We start from the raw sequence: 18,599 nt of genomic DNA, 5'->3' as shown, positions 1-18,599 counted from the left end.
AATATGTGTTAGTCCCCAAAAAATAATATTTAATATAATTTATTTAATTTAATTATTTTTGTATTTATTTATTTTATTTTTTAAGAGGGAAAAACCACGTGCTGTAAAACATGTAAAAAGGTAAAAAATTAAATCCGGGTAAAAACCCCGGGTTTAACAAGACCCCATAGGGTTCCCCCCAGATTTCATAAAGGGAAATAAAAAGGTCCCAAATGTTTTATCCCCTGTCCTGGGTTTTCCCACCTGGACATTGGAGAAGGGGTTAAAAATAAGCTTAAAAACCATTTTGGGAAAACCCCCATAAACTGTACAATTGTGATACTTTGCCATAAAAAGGTTTGTACACAGGGCCATAAAATGGTCCTGCGGGGTGCAACAACCCAAGAAACCCCCCAAAAAATTTATGTTTGTTTTTTAAAGTTGTGTATGTATGATGGGAAATGTCCCAAGTGGCCAGCTCCCCAAAAAGGAATATCTTGTTTCATAGTTCCATTTTTTTTACCCTGTTATGGTGGGGGTCCACAACCAATGTGTTTTGGGAGGGTGCGGCATTTTGGGGGATTGCTTTTGTTTAAATGTTTTGGGGAGAGGGGGGGGTCCCTGAGAAAGGGCCAAGTGTAGGGGTAATTGGGGGTTTGTACTACTTCAAAAAGGGTCCCTTCATTTACAAATGAAAGGGTTGGTATCTGTTGTTTGCCTTCACTTTTGCGGGGTGGGTTGGGAAAAAAATCCAAAAGGTGTGGCGCCCCTTTTGTGATTTGGCCAAAAATATTTTGTTACAAACCAGGTGGGGGTCCCCGACAGGTTCTCTTGGGGTTTGGTAGTATGTTCTGTCCTATTTTGAAGTTGTGGTGACCCCGGGGGTTTACTGCCCTCCCAGTAAAAACCCCATAGCAGACAATGTTAAATTGGGGGTTTTTTCAAAAGTCGGGTGGGGGTGGGATATGTTTTCCAAATTCTGTTGAAAATTGGATTGGGATTTTTTCCGACCCCCCAGGGAAATCCCATACTACAGGTTTATTTTTTTGGAGAGATCACCAAGGCCTGTGCGGGGGGTAAATACCCCTTTTGCCCACCAATAGGGAAGGGGGCTAAAATTGTAAAGGGATAAAAGGGCATAATGGTTTGGCTTTTGGAATTTTAATGCGGGTATTTTTCCGGGACAGGGCCCACGCCTATCCACAGCAAAGGTCCCAAGTGGTGGGGGCTATTTTTTTTCCCCACCACCAAAATGGAGGGATACTTGGGATTGTCCGCCCCGGGAAAAAAGGGCAGCAAATGGCATATGAGAGGTGGACACACGCAAAAAGACAGTAGGGGCCAGATATCCAAAAAAGGGTGACGGTTGGGGGGGTACACTATACCAGTGGAGGGTTCCTGGTTGTGGCTGCCCACCAGAAAACAAAGGGAATCTCATATAGGCGGGACCAAACCCAAAACGTGAACGGCGGTAATATTCATAATGGACGTTGTGCACGGGTAGTTTCATTTTGGGGGGCCTTTGGGTTTTTACTGCAATAGTTTTTAATGTGAAGTGTGTATTAAATTCCCCTGAAAGGGATGTTGTATTTATTTCTACTAGAAAAAGGGCCTTGTATGCATGTTTTTTGTCTGGGTCTGGTTTGAATCACCCATGCTGGTGATTATTAACAATTCCTGTAATAGTGTTGATAGTAATAGTACTATTTGGCTCACTTAGTAGTGCTCTTTGTATGCATGTAGGTGTGTCTGTGTCTGTGTGTTGATATCACGCATACTGAGTACTGTACAATTGTGTGAAACTGTGTGCATGTGTGCATGTGTGCATGTGTGCACCTGTGCATGTGTGCACGTGTGCATGTGTGCATGTGTGCATGTGTGCATGTGTGCACCTGTGCACGTGTGCATGTGTGCATGTGTGCACCTGTGCACATGTGCATGTGTGCATGTGTGCACCTGTGCATGCATGTGCATGTGTGCATGTGTGCACCCAGTGTGCATGTGTGCATGTGCACACCTGTGCACGCGGTGCACGTGTGCATGTGTGCATGTGTGCATGTGTGCATGTCCATGTGCACACATATGCATATGCATGTGTGCACATGCACATGTGTGCATGTGCATGTGTGCATGTGTGCATGTGTGCATGTGTGCATGTGCATGTGTTCATGTGTGCATGTGCGCATGTGTGCATGTGTGCATGTGTGCATGTGTGCATGTGCATGTGTGCATGTGCATGTGTGCATGTGTGCATGTGCGCTTGTGCATGTGTGCATGGGTGCATGTGTGCATGCGCATGGGTGCATGTGTGCATGTGTATGTGCGCATGTGTGCACCTGTGCATGTGTGCATGTGCATGTGTGCACCTGTGCATGTGTGCATGTGTGCACCTGTGCATGTGTGCATGTGTGCATGTGTGCACCTGTGCATGTGTGCACGTGTGCATGTGTGCATGTGTGCACCTGTGCATGTGTGCATCGCTGGTAATGTGTAGACATTGTAAACTGTGTTTCCTGTTTCCTTCCCACAGGTTCTGTTGCTGCTCTGGTGTCATGTAGCAGGGAACCTGAGTCAGGTGCCATGGGTACTGATAATGATGACATTGGTGTAATGGCACAGGAAGGTATGCCAGGGTCCGCCATTGGTCAGCCAATTGACAGTACACAGCTGTCGACCCCATCAATGCGCACAGTTATCCTGCCAATACACCCTTTGTCACCACTGTCCCTAGGTGATGGACAGCATACAGTGAGCATTGACCAGGGTAATGTGGTATCTGTGGCACCTGCTTCCCCACACAGCAGCCATGGGCATGGCCCAGAGATGGTACCACACAGACAGATGTCCAGGGGTTCTCGTGGGAGCATCCATGGGCATACTGCCCCTGTCAGACGTGCCCACAGAGGTCTTACAACCTCGGCTATGTTTCGGACTGTCATGCAGGCACAGTCACGTATGGAATGGTACACCAGACAGGGTCTGAGGGAGCTGGCAGCATGTCGCACAGCCATGACTGACAGTATGCGTGACATTGCGGCTGCCATCCGTGATTTCACCGATGTCGAGACAGACGCTGTGGGGACATATTAGACCGGTTCCATAACTACATGTCCATGAGCCAGGGTGATGGTGGGTGGTTGAGGCGCCGTGGCCGTATGCCAGCAACAGCAGCAGCTGGCAGTCGGCGCGAGACAACAGGGCCGCTGCCCCGTGAGTGCCAGCAGCAGCCCCAGCAATGCTGGGTCTGTGCTGTCATCAGACCGCCCCAGGAGACCACGTGCACGTGGCTCTGGCCAGGCCCAACAGGGATCTGTGTCCAGTCAACGAACACCTGCTTCTGATGACAGTACCCAGTCTGGGTTGGTACCAGATGGTCCGTAGCACCCTGCAAGGCACAGGTACCGTGTCCGTGGCCAGAGACACTGATCTGTATGACCTGGCAGGTACAGTCTGTGGCTGTCCACAAACACCAGTATATGGCAGCCATGAGGTGGAACTGTGTGCATCCATACACACATGCAAATTGGCAACACCTAGGGCTACCAGAGATACACGCGCACACACTGCATCAACATTGCCCCACCTTCTACTGCTGTCCTCACCAACACACATACACATACATGTCAATTGGTGGTATGGGTGGCTGACTCAGGCATACCAAGTTCACACCCTGTGCATATGATGAAACTGTGCCACCTCCTGCAATCTGTAACAACTGTGCAGGTACAGGTTAACATGTTGCTGATGCACAGGGTGACCACATAGATGTGTAGTAATAGTATCATGTTGTTAACAGTACTGTGTGCTGAATTAATTGTGGGTATATCACAGCATGCCTGATGCAGTAGTTGTGTGATTGTCATGTCCTGTTGTCTACACCCATGGTAAGTACCATAGTGTATCATCTGCACATGTTGGCATACTGGTGGTAATGATGTCAACAGAAGGCTACATACATAGGTAGCACAGGGGATAGGGTAATGAATGTAGTAATACACAATGATGGACATGTAAATTGCAAGTGGCATGTTGCCCACACTAGACTCTGCAATGCAGATGTTTGAGGATGTTGATATGTGTGCAGAACTACACAACTGGTACAGGACACACAGGAGCACCCTAGCACTGCATGCAGACATCTCATACCATGCTAGACAGCCCCAACACACATAACTAACTGTCACAGGAGGGAGAGTCCCCATATATGTCAGGGATACTGTGGTGGCAGGCAGGGAGCATACATCCTACTAAGTATGGAACCACTGAGAGAAGGCTCAGTGTCTGTTATTTGACATGTGTATTACTGCAGGTATGGGCACATGGGTTTCTATCCAGTTATTGTACATCCTGACAGTACATGCATGTTCCAGACACTTGTGTGCACTGAGACTGGACCCTAGCCATCTGACCTGTGTATTTCCATGTACATGTGCATAGTGCCTGCATATTTGCAGTGTTACCTTATGGAACTGGTACAGCTTGTTTGTTGTACAATGGACTACATGGAGCCCTGTTTACTGTATCTTTGTTTGCATGCATGTTTGCTTGCAATTACCCTGGAATACCGATCACACCTGCAATGCATAGTTATAGAGCTTCTGTGGACTCCTAGTGCCATCGGCATAGCCTACTATATGTATGTCCATGTCCCACTTGACAGGTTGCCACTGTTTGACCTGTTCACATGTACATTTCCTGTGACACAGTGCATATGACCTGCCTGGCATGTGTCCACGTGAGCAGTCATATATGCTACTGCTAACTAATCACAGGCACTACACCTTCACACATTCATCTTCTGTTGAACTACCTGCTTTGCTAGGGACAGCCTGCACCTGTCACCCCTGGCCTATCAGATATTGGCAAAGGCTCTTGCTACCCCCATAGTGCCTATGTTAGGCAGGGCTCAAATGACAAACCCACCTTCATAGGTACCACAAGGATAAGACACTAAGAGCAATGCTACCCAACGCCAGATGTCTAAACCTCCAGATGCATGCACCCAAAACACTCCTTGGCATGGAAAACATCGATATCTGTGCAGTAACAGATGCCTGGTTCAGGGCTACTGAGAGCACACCAGCACTACCGGGTGTAACCCGGTTGATTTCTTTGATACAGTCACCAAGGCCATTGCCGAGGGGAAGGTGGTTCACACAGCCTACCTGGACCTTGCAAACGCCTTCGCAACAATACCCCACTTGGGCATTCTAGGAAGCTCACCAGCTTAAATATAAGCCCCTATGTCACTAGATGGATTGCACAGTGGCTCAAGAACAGAACCCACATGGTTAGCATTGCTGGAGCCATGCCAGACCCCATAACAGTTACAGGTTGTGTCCCAGAAGGCTCAGTCCTGGGACCCTCTTGTTTGGTACATATTTATTGGAGGTACAGGCCAACACGGATGAACTGTGGCTGTCCAAATATGCAGATGACTGCAAACTGGACACCATAATCGACTCCCCAGCTGACACAAGCATCTTCCAAAGGGGCATCATAGCAACAGACAACTTGTGCCAGAGCCATGGCCGCCTGCTGAACAGTGTGTAGAAGGGGAATGTGCATCCTGTAGTCTGTTCACCTAGTTGCCAAAAGGGACATTGTCCTCACACACTCTAACCCCCCTCAGCCAAAAACACACACTTGCCAATTGCAGGATTCAAACCCCTATCTGACTGTTATGACACGTGAGACGGACGCATTAGCAGAGCACGCTATTTGCATTACTGGGGGCTTTTTCTTCCCCTGCTATACTTATAGAGTGATGACATCATCAGTGTTTAGAAAAGGGAATGGGCATCCTGTAGTCTGTTCACCTAGTTGCCAAAAGGGACATTTCCCTCACACACTAACCCCCTTCAGACAAACACACACACTTGCCATTCACAGTATTCAAACCCCTACCTAACTATGTTATGACACTTGAGACGGACGCATTAGCAGAGCGCGCTATTCGGATTACTGGGAGGTTTCTTTTCTCCTGCTGTACTTATAGGGTGCTGACATCATCGGTGTTTAGAAAAGGGAATGGGCATCCTGTAGTCTGTTCACCTAGTTGCCAAAAGGGACATTTTCTCACACACTAACCCCTCAGACAAACACACACACTTGCCATTCACAGGATTCAAACCCCTACCTAACTATGTTATGACACTTGAGACAGACGCATTAGCAGAGCGCGCTATTCGGATTACTGGGAGGTTTCTTTTCTCCTGCTGTACTTATAGGGTGCTGACATCATCAGTGTTTAGAAAAGGGAATGGGCATCCTGTAGTCTGTTCACCTAGTTGCCAAAAGGGACATTTCCCTCACACACTAACCCCCCTCAGACAAACACACACACTTGCCATTCACAGGATTCAAACCCCTACCTAACTATGTTATGACACTTGAGATGGACGCATTAGCAGAGCGCGCTATTCGCTTTACTGGGAGGCTTTTTTTCTCCTGCTGTACTTATAGGGTGCTGACATCATCTGTGTTTGGAAAGGGGAATGTGCATCCTGTGGGGAGGCAGACACCAAGCACACTATGGCTAAGCTGTCATTCCCTAGGGCAAACAGCCTAGTGTTGACCTCTACACTATTATGTTTAATTGTCAAATGCACATTATTTGTTGCTGATAGACTGTTTGCATATCTTTATTGCCATAGCATTCCCTGTTGGTATGAACAACTTCTGCATCTGTGGAAAATGTTTGCATATGGGAGGGATCCACTATATCACGTATGTCTCTGTAGTCGTTTAACTGTGTGCACTGGGCAGACTGCTGTAATGTGGTTGGTTCCTGGCATAACACATAACAATACCAGATATGTGTGTCCAACTGCTAAACCAAGATTTGGACTAAGTGTGTGAGCATGCCCAGTTCAGCCTTCCCATGGCATGTTGTCAAAGTGTGTGAGCATGCCCAGTGTGAGCATTCCATATGTTGGACTCTGCAGCCCACCACATTTGTGGATGTGTGTGAACTTCACAAACTATCACCCGTTTATGGTTGTGGGTTGTGTGTCATGTTGTGTAGTTACTGTACAACTGCTTTGTGTGTGAACACAACAGGATTATACTGTGCCTGCAGTGTTTGCATGGGATACTTTGCATACAGTTGTCAACATCCTTTCACACTGACCTAACACTGTAGTACTGTATAGTGTACTGGTAGTACTTTGACTGTGGTGGACAGTATCCTGGGCTTTACTGCTATCACTGCTTTACATTTCGATAGTGGGCACAACAGCCTGGTTGGGGCCAGTTGTGTACATCTGACCATGTTGCATTCTGTTCAGATATGAACTACTTACACCAGGCTTGTCCAACATTGTTAGTGTATTCCACAACATAGGTGTACAATTGCAAACACTAGCGATGTGCCCTAGTCCATGTCTAATGCAAGTTGGAGAGTGTGTTTGTCCTTCAACACACATTGTAAGAGGAGTTTGCCATGACATATGTCATGGTTAGTATACTGTGCCTCTGTCTACCTGTGACATGACAGTGATACCCAGGATAAACCTACCATCTCCGTCCACCCATCAGGATTCCTATTGAGGAAGATTGATAAGTGACTCTATGGGTAGCCTGTGCTGAGGGTTCACTCATGGGTGGGAGTGGCTTCTGTGTTATGGATCACACAGTACAGCTTGTCCTATGTAAGTCAGTGCTGGGGTTCAGGTCTGTCATGTGCATAGCTCACTGCCATTCAGATTGTACTAGGTGCAGCATGTTTATTGATGCCAGCAACACAGGCAACACATGGCATCTGTGCAGGCTGTTTGATACTCCTGATGAGGTACTGTTGGGGACTTTACAGTTGATGGAGGTGTCTGCTGAGGTACATCCCACCGGGGCTATTGTAGTCGATTGTACCACTGATGCAGGATGACTGCAGAGCCACAATGACCTCCCCTTATGTAGATCTGACAGCCTTCATGATTAGGTGGGTATATGGTATGTTTCTGTAAACACTACAGCACATGTTTGTCCAATGCAGGATATCTATCACCCTGTGTCCCCAGGTCTCTCATTACATGTTAACTACATAATGGGTTAACACCTATGTGGTAATTGGTGGGCACTTACTGTATATCCATGGGGGTTGACTATACACGTTTCTGCACTTAGCTTGCTGACATAGCTATGGCACCAGTTGTCTGTTTCTATGTGGCCCTTTTGTGGGATGCATGTGTCAGCTGGTGGATCATATGTGGTGAGCAGTTTGTAGTCCTCTGCAAACATGTTAGGACACAGTCCTTCCATGTTTGCCTGTACCTATGGGACATATATACCAGACGAGGGAGATACCAGGACAAAGCCTAGTGGGATGCCAGTTATATCTGGTTTGTAGTCTGACATGGCTGAAGCATGTCTGACCATGTCTGTTCTGTCCTTGGTCTGGTTTGCAACCCCTCTACTGACATGTGGGTTTATATTTACGCTGGTGAGCCTATCTATACTGAACATGTAGGGTATTGTATAGAAGCCTTTGCAAGGTCCAGATACACTGTGTGGAGCACATTGCCCTCATCAATGACCTTAATGACTGTTTCAATTCAGTCAAACATGGTTAGGGGCAGGATCTGCACTTGAGAAGGCCACACTGGGTTGGGTCCGGTGTCAGTAGGTCCCCAACATCCTTATGTCTGTGGTACATGCTGATCCTTTCCATAGCTGTGCAATCTGGGCTTCTCAGGATTCTGGGGTAGTACTGTTCAGTATCCATTCAGGCAACACCTTTGTTGAGAAGGACCACTGTTGTTGTACACTGCTCTTTGGGTACATATTCTGTGGTAAGGCTGACATTGAGCAGTAGTGTGGTTTGGCATTCCATTCATCTTAGACTCCATGTTGCACTAAGCCCAGGACACCATCTCATACCATTGCTGCTGTGTGTTTTGCTTTGGAGATGTTGTCTGTTACCTCAGCATCTGCCACGTCAGGGGCCAGCAGTCTGCTGGGATAGATATTCTGCATTCGTGGGGTGGGGGTTTGCACTGCACCTGTCAGGATGTATGTTGGCAATATGTGTGTGTGTTTGTGGTATTTGTGTGATTCAGGGCATATCTGTGAATTCCCAACATGGCTCCTACCATCAGTTGTGTAAGCCTTGGGATTATCCTTAGTGTCCTGTACAATTTGTATCTACATAGGTTCATAGGTTCATACTAGGCTATCCACCCTGGGCATTTGTTAGCCTAGCCAGAGTGTGTGTGGCTTTTGAGACCCCTTGCTATGTGGATATTATGGCCATTTATGATTTGCTTTGCTGTGCCTCTGTCTGGACATGACACAGTGAAGACCCCCACTGTAACTCTACAATCATCCATCCACTTGGCAAGATTCCTGTTGAACAGTGTCAGTGAGGGCTCTGCCTAACATGGAGTGGGATTCTGGTCCAGGGTGTGGGGAGCCTCTGGATTATGTATCTGTCCCACCGCACATCCTATTTCATTATTTGTTGAGGTTGACATCTCTCACTCTCGCAGCTCCAATGGATATGTGTTGTCTGGGGTGGAGCATGTCCATTACTCCTGTGTTGGGCATGGCCTCCTACAACAGGCATGCAATGCCTCTGTGTGGGCAGTCTGTGACTGAGTCAGCTGGGGTGTCTACAGCCAGGCAGCATATGACATATATGTGAGACACTTTATCCTCTTGGTGAGGTACCTTTGAGGTCTTTCTAACTGCTGCAGGTGTCAGGTAAGGTAGATCCCATATGAGGCATTGTACTGGATTATGGGTGTGATTGGGGAAAAGTATAGGGGCACAGTGACCTCTGTTGCCGTAGATGTGACTCCTTTCCTGATACGGTGTCACATGTAGACAGTCTTCCTAGCCACATTGGCAATGTGGGTGTCACATAACAGGTTACTGTCCACTTGTGTCCCTAGGTCCCTGGTTACTCCTTCCATACATAATGGTTTACCACCTATGTGGTAATTCGTGGTACCTTGTTTGGTATTTGGTGGGACATTCATACTGTCCAGTGTCTTCAGGACGGTTGAGGGGGGTTATTGTGTGTGAGAGTGTGGTCTGTAGCATGCTACAGACTGCACAGCAGTCTTGCCTACAGTTAGTTGCACATGGGTGAACTCCACTGCCTTGTGCATTGTCAGTTACCTGGACGTATGGGTGTCTGTGCTGCCTATGGATACTCACCTCCTTTTATGTTGTGTTCCAGGTTTTGGGGCCATGACACATGGTACGTGGTATAACCTGGTAGTACTGGTGTGCTGTCAGGAGCCTTGCAGCAGGTTTCTGTCACTGCACAGACATCGATGTTCTCTATTCTGGGGATGGCCTCGGGAGCATGCATATTGGGGTGTACACATCTGGCATTGGTCAGCATTTCCCTTATGTTTCTTCCCACTTATGTTTTCTCGGTGGTGGGTCAGTCTTTTCAGCCTTGCCTACAAAAGGCTGTATGGAGGTGGCAAAGGCCTTATCCAATATTCAGACGCCCAGGGGTAACAGGTGCAGGCCATCCCAAGGGCAGCTGCATGGCTTGTCAAGCATGACATCCCAAGCAGACAGACATTGATCCCCTTGGAATGACACCAGTAAGTGTGCTACTTGCTATGACTGATCATTCCGTGTTTGTACTGTGGCATTATTCTTGGTAAGGGTAGGTTGCTGCGGTGAGTGTCATACCGGCCTGGACTACATAATCGGATAGCTCATCTGTGTCTCTTTACATGTAGTCTAGGGCAGTACATCTCAGGTCATTCACACCAGCATGGACTATGACTGCATCATATTTCTATTTGCTTTGGAGTGACCTACATATTTCTGTTATGTGGCATACTGTGGCAGCCTACAGGCAGCTTACTGTACCCTTTCCCTTGTTCAGTCTGGTGTGCGGGACAGCAGTGTGTCTGACTATGGAGTCACCTATTACAACTGTATCAGGCATGTTGTTTCTCCTTCTGGCCTGTGACTGTTTGGCACACCAGCTTTGTGTGCTATGTGTTGCATGTGCTATGTTTGGAGGCTGTTTCATTGGGTGTCTGCTTTAGTGGCCTCTGTTGGTGTGCTGTGTTTGTGATTTCTGCCTCCGGGAATGTATTTCTGTGTTTATGTGTTTGGTTTGCAGTTGTGATAGGTCTATGTGGGTATGTGTTTGTGGTGTGTGTGGTTACCTTCTCCTACTGACTTGTTTTGGGTGTACTGAGTTGAGGGAGCTCTGCCTCTGGTTTGGATGGATGGTTGCATCTCTCACATATATTTGTATTACTTGGGTGGAGTTGGGGGTTGTCTGTGTACTTGGGGCAGGTGTAACATTGCCTCAGGATTCACAGATTCCACTTGTTGTGGCTGGCCTTAGTGGATTGCATGTGTGGACAGATTTTATTGCCATACTACTGATCAGTAATTACTTCATTGTTCATGTTTGCTCTATCATGTAGTAGCTTCCTCATTCTCTTGCATGTTTTGGTTATGGCTGGTGTCCACCATGCCAGATTTAGGCATTGTGTCTTGTTTTAATTTGGGACTGCATAATCCAAGCATTCCTGGCAGTGTTCATGGAATGGTTGTATTACAGGTTCTGAGGTGTGGCCCATATTTTGCACCTGCACGGGACCTTTAATGGATTCCACATCAGTTTGGAGGTGTGCAAATATTGCTTAGCACATGTTTTCCACTGTGGTTTTCCGGCCAGGGACTGTGGTCAGGATTTGTATATCCAGTGTGATTACTATATGGTCTGGTTTTACCAGTGAGCAATACACTTCTCATCTTGACATCCTGTACCCATGTTGCTGATTATCACATCCAGTATGCTTACCCCTCTTGTGGGGGTGGTACGTTGTTCCTGGGCCTTTTGGTTTGTGGATTCGATGAACTTTTGTCCTACACTGTTGCAGCTGGTATAATGCTCCCAGTCTATGTGTCTGGGTATTTGCAGTCGCCCAATATAATGTGGTTTGGAGGACTTGATATATTCATGTATTCCAGCATGGGCCGGATGCAGTTCCTGGTGTTGGGCCAGTAGTCTGTAGCAGGCTATAAACTGGGGGGCAGTTTTAGCCACTGTTACTTGAGCATGGCTAGTCCATGCTGCTTTTGTGGTGGTACCAACATGGGGTGTGGTTATCCTTGACAATTCTTGCTAGTCACCCTCCTTTTGTAGCTTGTTCCAAGTTTTGAGGATGTACAGCACAGTATGAGGTGTAACCTGGTAGTGTTAGGGTGCTGTTGTGAGCCTTGCCTCAGATTTCTGTTACAGCACAGTTATCAACATTCTCCATACTGGGTGGGCTTAGACTGCATGCATCTTGCTGTTTGAACTTATCCCTTATCTTATTCTTATCCCTTCTGGTACCTATGGAGATAGGTTTGTGTTTTGAGCCTTACCTATTCAGGGCACACTGTGCGTGACAACAGCCTTTGCCAGTATCCATACGGCCTGCACTGATAGGTGCACGCCAGTCCTAGCAGGTGGTGCATCATGTCATGCTCAGCATGTCATCCCAGACTGGCACACATTGGGTCCCCTTTGCCTAACTGCAATACTTCAGTCAATTGTTGCACTTCATCATCTCGTTGTCATGTTGTGGCATGCTGCTTGTTGAGGGTAGGATGTTAGTCGGGGTCCTCAGGTGTGCATATGGTACTTGGTGTTACATTACTTAACACATAGCATTCATGCCTCAGGTGGTGCTGCAGGGCTGCCTCTGTCGGATGCACATATTACACTTCCCTGTACATGTTTGTGAGCAGGTTGTGTCACGTTAGGCATCCCTGTTACTATATGAGTGAGTCAGAGAGGGGTATCATTCCCAAGGTTCCTACTGAGCCAATGTATGTGCTATGCGTTGCCTCTTTGCCAAGGCCAGAACATACTGGGCACGCCTCCTTCTGCCTACTGGGGCAGGCTCAGGTTGTTCTTCCTCCGAGTCACGCTGTGCCTGTGGTGGCCTTGGCGATGGTGGGGGGCTGTTTGGCCCAGCCCTATGCTGGTCCTGCTGCAGCTGTTTTCGCAAGATCATATTATGTAGCATAGCACATACCATGACAATTTGGGTACATGTAGTTGGTGTGTACTGCAAGGCTCCACCAGATGTGTCCAGACACCGGAACCGTGACTTGAGCAGCCCAAACACACGCTCTATTACATTACGTGTTTGTGCGTGTGCCTCATTATGGCATTCCTGTTCAGGTGTGTGTGCGTTTCTGATGGGTGTCATCAGCCACGGCTCCAGTGCATATCCTGCATCCCCCACTAGGTGTCGTGCGGGATGTCCCCATTGGCAAATGTCTGGTACAGCTGCGTCAAATGCCAGATGTGGGAATCGTGGTAGCTCCCAGGACAGCCAGCACACACATTCATTATTATGCCCTGGGCATCACACACGACCTGGCAGTTGATGGAAGGGAAGCCCTTGCGGTTGATGTATGCCCTACCCTGCTCACCGGCTGGTGCTTTGATGCGTATGTGCGTGCAGTCTATTGCACCCACTACCTCAGGGTATTCCGCTATTTGCTGGAAGAGACGCATGTTGCTGGCCAATACCTCACGGGCATTGGGGAAGTATACATGATCACCGACATGTGCTGACATGGCATCCAGGAACTGGTGCAGTACCCTGGAAGCTGATGCCTGTGATATCCCCATCATATCGCCAGTTGGTCTCTGGAAGGTACCTGTTGCTAGTATTCTTAGGCCAACACATACCTTGGTTTCCACTGGGATGGGTTCCCTCTGTTGGTTCTGTGTGTGAGGCGTGGCCTGCACAGCTCCACTATTTGCTGCAGGAGGTCTCTGTCCACTCTATAGCTCTACTATCTCCAGCTCATGTAACCCGTGGTACGTGACCCTGGGCCTGTACACTTTTCTCCGCCTCCTCACTGCGGGTTGTCTGGCACCATCTGCATTGTCACCACCCTCAGCAAGTCGCCTATGTCTCATTATGACAGCTATGGCAGCCCCTAACATTTCTGCTCTGAGTTCAGCTTTTTCAGTTTTCACTTCTGATAACTTAACTCCTGTCTTGCAGTGTCTCTTGAGAGAAACATTCTGCACTGCTGTTTGCAGAGTTTTAAGTGCTGGGCTGGCCTAGTATTCTGCCTGTGTAATTGCCTGCATCTAATTGTTTTCACCTGCTAGCTCCAGCAGTATTCCCTGCTAACTTCCTAGTACATCTGTTGCTTCCTTTTTCCTTTCTGTTTCCTCAGGGTGGAGCCGTGTGCAAACCAGCAGAAACACGCTCACAGTGGCTTACACGCAGCACACATACTTACACAGTTTTGGATCTGCTTATTCGATTAAAACGCTGCACGCCCGCGCAAACGGTGTTAAACATCTCCCAACACGCTCCCACATGCTCAGTCTGCCTTACACGCCAAGACACTGTCTTACACGCTACAAGACACCGCCTTTACTGCTGCGTGGCGCGCACTTGCGCATACACGCCCAGCAAGTAACTTTGGTGTAGGCAACAGTGTACACCTTCCATTTCTTGACTTTCTCATGTTTACTTAGTGGCACACCTCTTTCCTTGATATCTGTCTGACATCTGTCATGTAACTCTACCCTCCAATGAACTGCATCTCTTTCTACCATTCCCCCCTGTGATGTCACCTATCTCCTACTCTGTTCCTCCCCGTATGTAACTCTTACACTACTCAGAATGTGCTCATTTGCTATGTGACAGTGGAATTCAGTATCCTTACACTCATTTGCATCAGATTGCCTACTAATGCTTAGTTACATCTCTTAGACTCAGCTTCCCCCCTTAGCAACCACTACACGGTGGCCATGTTGGTTTTCCTCTGCTGGTCCCTCCATTGACACTCCATGTATTGCATAAAACCTACATTTGTAGGTTTAAAACCTTCGTTTTATGTTTTATGCAGCGCAGCCCGCTTGGAGGCTGCGCTTGGTTTACACATCGGCAATTGCGAAAAAAAATTATATTTTTCATATATTTGCATGGTTACCTTGCCAATGGCCATATATTTGGCCATTGGCATGCTGCCTATAACATATGCACCCTTTATTTGGAGCTGACATGGCTCCATTGTGTTGCAGAAACGTACTCAGTTGTCAACTGAGTACATTTCTGCAGCTAAAACGGCTCTTACACGGGCTGTTCTTGGCTTCCTGGATCGCTAATCAGCCTCATTTGCATGCTATTCGGCTGCAAGTGAGGTGATTAGCTTATCCACGCCCACTCCGTGTAAGAGCCGTTTTAGCTTGACTCTTACACGGACTTTGGGCTGTTCCTGGATCGCGAAGGCTGCATGGAGTCTTACACTACTCTTAGACTCTGTGCAAGCCTTCGTGAATCCGGCCCTTAGTATTATTTTGGAATTTATATATTATAAAATTATAGTGAATTTTAGCAAACTCTTGCAGACTAAATGAACAGAAGTGCAAGCACTTATTTTCTTAGAAAATTAAGCTAGTATATATATTTTTCAAAGTTATGGATTTGCCATTGAATCTTTTAATTTATTTAAAGGAACTTTTGATTTCTGTGTATATTTCTATGTTTTGACAAACAGGCATTTAACTTCTTATATATAACTTACAGTTCCTGTTGAGCAACTGAGTTATTAAAAGAAAACTCCACCTTAGAAATAAAAAATCTATTTTAGACTCTATCTTACCAGACTGCGGTGGTGGTGCTGCAGTAGCGTTGTTGCCTCACAGTTAGACGTTGCCCGTTCAATTCTCAGTTAGAGCGTCTTCTGTGTAGCGACATGCGTGAAAGGGCTTTCCTTTGTTGAAGGTTGTGCATTAGGCCCGGCAAGCCAGTACGTAAAAATCTACTGCCAATCATTAGCGGAACGGAGTTCCACTGTGGCGACCCCTAACCGGGAAAAGCCGAAAGACACAAACAAACAAACTTACCTCCAAATCATGTTGAACACTTCTTATAGAATTTTAATATGCTAATATGTTTTCTGCAAAATGGTTGCCAGTGGGGCTTGAAATATAAATGTGATCTTGTGTTTCTTCAGGCCTTTCTCTTTCTCATAATCCATGTCAAGTCTGCTTTATATGAGTCATGCTAGACATAAGGAAGTAGCGGTATATTCTCATGCCAGTAACATATAATGGGATTAGTGTCAGTCACTGTCATCATATATACGTACTGTAACAAGACTGCTTCTTTTATTTCTTGAATGGCTCTTATTTTTTAGTGTCTCGGGGCTTTTTTAAAAGTGTACCAAGTACACAGTATACAGCTGTAACAAAAAAGTAGCTAAACTGCAAGCCTTTGTTCAAATTATTTTTTGTAGTCCAAGATGAATTGACAGTACCCTCCCCCCACACATATATACACTTTAGTGAATGTGTTGATACTTTACAAGAAATGGATTTTCTTTAAGTGGCACAGACATCTTTGATACTACATTTAAGTCATCTTAACATATAAAGCAGTATAAACAACAAACATTTAACGTTTAAAGCTTAGCATTTCAATACTGTGATGCTGCTTATGTAAATTTGTCAAAAGAGATGACAACGGCCTTTGAACCGTTGACTAACCTAACTGCTCTGTTTTCCTATGAAAGGCATGGCTACATTGGAAGCAGATGAGAATGACGTTCTCTTCTGCTCTGCAAGAAAGACAATGGAAAACAGTTTCACACCTAGCTATCTTTTTAAAAGCAGCTGCTCTGCTCCTGACCTCATTAGGACTAATTACCTGTATCATATAGTCAGCAGAATCTGACTACAAGTTTCTCTGTGTCTGTGTTATGTCAAGCAGGCACAGATACATTTCTCTGTAAATTATGTGAGAAGTTAAACTTAAAAATAAAAAAGTGGGTGGTCTTTCCCTTCATTTGATTCCAAGGCAAGGAAATGAAAAGTTTACAGTGTACAAGCAGGCTTCTGGTACCTACACAATCCTGGAACCATGCTGTAGGGGAAAAAAAAGCAACCTAACATTTGGGTTAAACTGTTGGAGAAGGTGGAGTTTTCCTTTAACTTCCCTGCTTCTTTTCTTGGTGGAAACAACAGCAATAAGGAACTGTACAATAACATCTTATTGCATTACTTACATTTTGATATCAGCAGGAATGAAAAAGACTTTAAAATAAATAAAGGAAGAGAAGGATTCTTCTCTGACTTAGTGTGGCTTTAGTATCATTACTCCCTGCTTAGTATCCCTAAATATGACAATCCGTAGCACATGAACCGGATCTACATAGCTGCAGTGTTTATGAAAGATAATGCTGCTAGGAGGATAAAAGGTAATGGAACTCAGGATTTAGACCTTAAAGGAACCATCTGTACACAACCACACCATTTAAACTAGAATCGAGAACAATCAACTTAAGAAACCCTTTGACATCTTTTGTAACCTACTAGTATACCTTAGGAACACCACTGTTATTTGTATAACAGTGCCAATGACTCAAAACTTTGAACACTTGCCTTCAAAGTAAAAAATAAATTCCTACAATAGCGTGCTTGTTTATTTTGTCATTATTGACACTGTAGTCCCTACCTCCTGCCATTCGCACCACTTTCAACCACCTTACATTCAAAAAATCTCTTCACTCTCATCTACTTTCCCAGTGGGAATGCTCATGCTCACATCCTTCATGATCCATACTGACTTGACACGTTCCACTTTCCTCCTAGAAAAAAAAAAAAAAAAAAAAAAAATTTTTTTGTACACTACATTGTCTGCTCTGTTGCAATTGTTTCTTACTTTCTAAATTGAAATGCTTACCTTCTCTAGCCTGTATCATCTAAAATGTTTACCACCAGTTGTTCTTCCTAAAAGTGTTTGCTCTAACTGTAATGTAAACAGTACTCTGTCTACCACATATTGTATACTATATTTGTAAAATTCTTGTAATTATTGTAATATGGATGTAAATCCTACTGTAACCTTATTTGGAGCTTTTCTCCCCAGGACTCCATTGAAAATGGGTTCATTTGGCCCAATGGACTATCCTGGTAAACCAACTGCAAATAAATAAATAAATAAATAAATAAATAGTGCAGAGTAAGGGGATGCTGCACTCTTCAGTGTGCTATCCTTTCGATAAAATGTAAAACTGAGGCCTATCTACTGAATTTTGTCATAGCTTAGGTGGATGAAAAAGATCCATTGGCATTTACTGAAAAACAGTTCTGGAATGTTTCTAGTGCCCTAACCAGTGAATTATGAATACCACCTTGAGTATCCCCTAAAATAGGCCAGAGGAATATTGGGACTAACACAGTCAGCAAATGATAAATAAACCAATCTGTGCAGTAACTGAAACCTGGTTCAAGGCAGAGCACCCCAGCACTACCGGGCTACAACTCATACCACACATTTCAGCCACAGAACATGGACTGAAACACAAAAGGAGGGGGTGTATCCATATTCATCAAGGATACCTACACCTCCAGGTTAGTGGTGCAGCAGATACTTCTGAGATCATCCATGTGCAACTAACATCAGGTAAATCTGCAATGCAAATTGTGGCCTGCTACAGATCACCCTTCATGACCCAGGGCCACCACTCCACCTTTCTGGAGATACTGGAAAACATGAAGGTCCTGCTGAACACCCTGATATTGGGCGATTTCAATTACCCTACTGTTAACTGGGAAAACTACTCAAGTACAAACTCCCAGGTCCAGCGCTTCCTGGAATTTATCGACT

The sequence above is a fragment of the Protopterus annectens genome, chromosome 2.part2 (assembly GCF_019279795.1).
Source record: "Protopterus annectens isolate FY-2018-M chromosome 2.part2, PAN1.0, whole genome shotgun sequence".
Taxonomy (NCBI): Eukaryota; Metazoa; Chordata; order Ceratodontiformes; family Protopteridae; genus Protopterus; species Protopterus annectens.
Note: the sequence above shows the minus strand (reverse complement) of the source record.